The 5,000-nt window shown below is 31.2% G+C and overlaps 1 protein-coding gene across 2 annotated transcripts in view; it reads left to right on the top strand.

The window, feature by feature from the left end:
• The first annotated feature begins 777 nt into the window (after nt 1-777).
• The window catches only part of LOC144966556 (uncharacterized), a 13,726-nt gene continuing 9,503 nt past the window's right edge, over nt 778-5,000 (top strand). The window contains exon 1 of one of the 2 annotated variants that reach the window (XM_078903218.1): nt 778-880. The gene's annotated coding sequence lies outside the window, so the exon portion shown is untranslated. Of the gene's footprint in view, nt 881-992; nt 1,055-5,000 lie in introns of those variants that run through there. The other variant, XM_078903219.1, reaches the window with a different exon arrangement.

Below are 5,000 nucleotides of genomic sequence, written 5' to 3'. Positions count from 1 at the left end.
TCGCTGTTGCGAAACTGTGAGAATTACATGTCGACATAACTGGCCAGCAACAAAAATATTATAATCTCATTATAATATAATATTATAATCTCTCTCAAGCAAGCCTTCTTCTGTCGTACTCAGAAAAAAACACGTATTGAAAATTTTGGCCAGAAACTCCTCCTTCAGAAATCGATTGATTAATAAGTCACTCACCTGGTCAATAATTCTCAAGCCTGGAACTTCTGTGAAGTCCCAGGTTTGAACGCTTTCGACAAGATGAATGTCGATTTAATCGATCAATGTCTGGAGGATGAGTTTTCTAGCCAAAATTTTAAAAACGTGTTTTTTTCCAGAGTACCGGACACCATAATAATCACGCAATCCCTATTATCAATGACGTATTGATCATAATGTTTTCTCATATCATTGTGTAAAAACCAGTTGTCCAACGTGTTCTTTGGGCGTCCGTATAATTTCTAATGTAATCAGCAGATGAATAATGCATTTCCTCAACAATAAAAATCGACTTGACTGCAACAACAATTTGGGTGGAGATTGCAAAATGAACACAAAGAATGCGTAGTGGCTGTGTAATATTTGTAGTACAAGATGAACCATCGACAAAGAGTATGACATCTCCTGTAAGACACCAGAATACGTTGTCGGTGGCCAAATGAAACAAGAAAATACAAATGTCTGTCGGTCACGATTGGTGAGGTTCAAAGACTGTCTTATGGAAAGAGGCTTCCAGATGGAGCCAGGGGGAGATTGGCGCAATACTTATGTCAGTGATCTGGGTTGGCCAAGATTGATCACGTGATGGTAATGGTCAGTAGATACATAATAAATATTACCGTGTCTTGGGGACTCTTAGCAGACGGATAGCTTGTGAGAGCAGGTAGGTAGTCACTGTGGTGATATATCATATTTATACGTATATTATAGAGAATGAATTGGTTTACTGTCGCAGGTATATTCCAGTCATTTCGTCTAGTAAAATCGTAATGGTCTCTTGATGGATACAGAGCATGGCCTAATCATGATAATCATCTACATGTCATATTATAGAATGGTTAAAAATTTGATTGAGGCTATTATTATGATTTATTAGAAACACAAAATACAATGTTACTTCAAATATTAACAAATGAAAATGAATTAATGTTGATGCACGGAGAAATATTCACATTCATAGATCTCGTAGATCATTTTCGTGATTTGGATCACGCGCAATTGGCCTTTCGTAACATAATTTTTATATCATCTAATATAAGTTATCAAGACAAACCTTTTTGTTTATTTTAATTCTATTTCTATTCGTCATTTCATAATGACCAATTATTCTTTGATAAGCAATACTGGGGTTAAATCTGTATAGTGTCTCTCGCCCAAATCTTATCTTCATTGTTTGAAATACTCGATTCTTTTCACACAGCGCTTACCACACGATATCTAACCACTGTTGTTTTTCAGGCGATTTATTCTCAAAAATCCATAACAAAATAAGACCAAAAAAAAAAAAAGAAAAAGAAAAAAAAAGATAGAAATATGACCTGGGTTAAGATTTTTTACTTATTAAAAAAACTTCATAATATGCGATATTTCATCACCGTAGGAATAATGACGGGATACTTTAGATGCTGAAATATAATAATCGAATACAGGATTAAAGTAGAAAACGGGCAAAGTTTTTAGTATCTTATCCAGTTAACTGCCATACTCTGGATAGACACGTGATTAAAATTTTGGCCAGAAAATTCGTCCTTCAAATATCGATAAGTATAAATGACCCTCATTTTGGCAAAAAAAAAAAAATCTCACATTTGGACCGCCTCGCCCTGCAAATATCGATCGATTTTTATGACCCTCATCCCGACAAAAAGAAGTTTCAAACCTGGGGCTTCGGCGAGAATCCAGGTTTGAGTGTTTTTGCCAAGATGTGGATCATTTGAATCGATCAACATTTGAAGGACGAGTTTTCTGGCCAACTTTTTAGATACATGTCTTTCCAGAGAGCTGCAGTTAATTGGGATTAAATCTGTAAAGTTTCTCTCGCCAAAAAAAAAAAAAAAAAAAAAGAAAAAAAAAAAAAAAAAGAAGAAAACTTTAATTTTATTGTTCTCGTGATTTTCTCTTAAAATTCAATGTGATTCATATCGTTCATCCAAGCATATTACCTTCATGAGGAGGTGGGTTATATAGGATTGATGTAATGCACGATGTGCCATTTTATTAAAATCATGCAATAGTCTTTTAACTATAAAGGAGGAAACTGGAATTCGTTTGAAGATGAAAATCAGATATATAATATTATATATTATAGATTAAAAGACTCACATGGTTCACTGGAATTTAATCATAATATCAAGAATAATAAGGACTGCAGCGAATGTGTAATTTTCTGACCCCCCCCCCCCCTCCCCCACCTGTCCTGCCACCAAGCAGTGATTTGGTAGCTGGATCTGTCAGGTCTTGCGGAATTTATTTTGCGATATGGGTGGCTAGCCAGTTTATTGATGCAGGTTTATAGATACAGAAATGAGGACTGATAATGATAATATTCACGATAGTTATAGTATTATTATTATTATTATTATTATTATTATTATTATTATTATTATTATTATTATTATTATTATTATTATTATTATTATTATTCTTATTATTCTTCTTATTCTTCTTCTTCTTCTTCTTCTTCTTCTTCTTCTTCTTCTTCTTCTTATTATTATTATTATTATTATTATTATTAGTATTGTCATTATTATTATTATTATTATTATTATTATTATTATTATTATTATTATTATTATTATTATTATTATTAGTAGTAGTAGTAGTAGTAGTAGTAGTAGTAGTAGTAGTAGTAGAAATAGTAGCAGTAGTAGTAGTAGCAACAGTAGCAGCAGCTGTAGTAGTAGTAATAGTAGTAGTAGTAGTAGTAGTAGTAGTCCGGCTATGTGGTCTTGTGGTATGACACTCGCTTTCCGATCGGAAGGTCCTGGGTTCGAGCCTCGCTCGCGCATAGTTGAGTCCTTGGAAAATACTCTTTACTCACATTATCTCACCGTACTCAGGTGTAAAACGAGTACCCGGCCGTCAATAGCTTTGTCTCTGTCGGAAAAATTGTAATATCGCCTAACAGGCGTCATTCTCGTTCTTCATGTTACGTGTTGCTGTTGGTCAGGGACCCCATGTAAAGCGCTTTGAGCACATTTAGTGGATATTGCTCTATCTAAAAGCTCTACTTAGAAAGCTCTATCTATTTAGTAGTTGTACTAGTAGTAGTAGTAGTAGTAGTAGTAGTAGTAGTAGTAGTAGTAGTAGTAGTAGTAGTAGTAGTAGTAGTAGTAGTAGTTGTTGTTGTTGTTGTTGTAACAGTAATTATGAAGTTGAAGAAGTAGTGGTAGTAGTAGTAGTAGTAGTAGTAGTGGTAGTAGTAGTAGTAGTAGTAGTAGTAGTAGTAGTAGTAGTAGTAGTAGTAGTTGTAGAGTAGTAGTAGTAGTAGTAGTAGTAGTAGTAGTAGTAGTAGTAGTAGTAGTAGTATTTGTAGTAGTAGTAGTAGTAGTAGCTTCAGTAGCAGTTGTAATAATTTTCGTAATAACTATAGATGTAATGACTATGATAATGATGACAATAGTAATAATGGTTATGATAACAATGTTAATTATACTAATAATAATAATGACAATAATAATAATAATAATAATAATAATAATAATAATAATAATAATAATAATAATAATAATATTAATATTAATAATAATACTAATATTAATATTAATAATAATAATAATAATAATAATAATAATAATAATAATAATAATAATAATAATAATAATAATATGATGATGATGATGATGATGATGGTGATGATGATGATGATTAATAATGATAATAATAATAATAATAATAATAATAATAATAATAATAATAATAATAATAATAATAATAATCTATTATGATTAATATTATGATGAAGATGATTAAGATGATGATGACGATGATAATGATGATGATGATGATGATGATGATGATGATGATGATGATGATGATGATGATGATGAGGATTATTATTATTATTATAATTATTACAATTATTATTATGTTTATTATTTTTATTTAGAAAGGCACTAATGGTGTCTTTTACATTTTGTGAAACTTATTTTTAGGACGTTGTTATTTTTCCTCCTATTTCTCTCAAATTATGATAACTTGAAGATATCCACTATTTTTGGGCTATGATTTCAGTACATGCAATTGATGTTTCTACCTAATGGCTTTGTGGTCTTGTGGTCTTGTGGTATGCCACTCGCTTTCGGATCGGGATGATCCGAGGGTTGAGCCTTACTCGGCGCATAGTTGAGTTCTTGGAAAAACTATTTACTCAGTTCTCTCACCGTACTTGTTTGTGAAATGAGTACCTGGCCGTTAACAACGTTGTCTCTGTCGGAATAAATTGTAATATCGCCTAACAGGCTCGTTCTATATGTTTCATGTTGCCGTTGGTAAGGGACCCTTTCGAAAGTGCTTTGAGCACGTTTAGTGGATATTGCGTTATATAAAAGCTCGAGTTATCTTTTGTTGTTTTAAAATTTAATTTTTAAAAAAATGGTCATATTTGAATAGATGGATCCTTTTATTTCACTGTCATCTGATAGCATGAATCTCGGCTTATTAAATCAACATGGAATGCACGCACCTTTAATAATAATAATAATAATAATAATAATAATAATAATAATAATAATATAATAATAATAATAATAATAATAATAATAATATAATAATAATAATAATAATAATAATAATAATAATAATAATAATAATAATAATAATGCACATTTATATTGGGCAACCTATCCCCCTGGTTGGAGGCTCTGGGCGCATAAATATTGAACATTACGTCTGTTATCGTATATTATTATTTTATTAAAACTAGTCGATTAAACATTTCAGTGGTTTTATTTCAGACTTATAAATTGAAATAAAGTATATTTTGCCTCTGATATCTACGATTC

Source organism: Berghia stephanieae, chromosome 2 (genome assembly GCF_034508935.2).
Source record: "Berghia stephanieae isolate SIO BIC M18660-M18661 chromosome 2, UCSD_Bste_1.3, whole genome shotgun sequence".
In the NCBI taxonomy this organism is placed as follows: Eukaryota; Metazoa; Mollusca; class Gastropoda; order Nudibranchia; family Aeolidiidae; genus Berghia; species Berghia stephanieae.
This window is presented reverse-complemented; position numbering and strand designations above follow the sequence as displayed.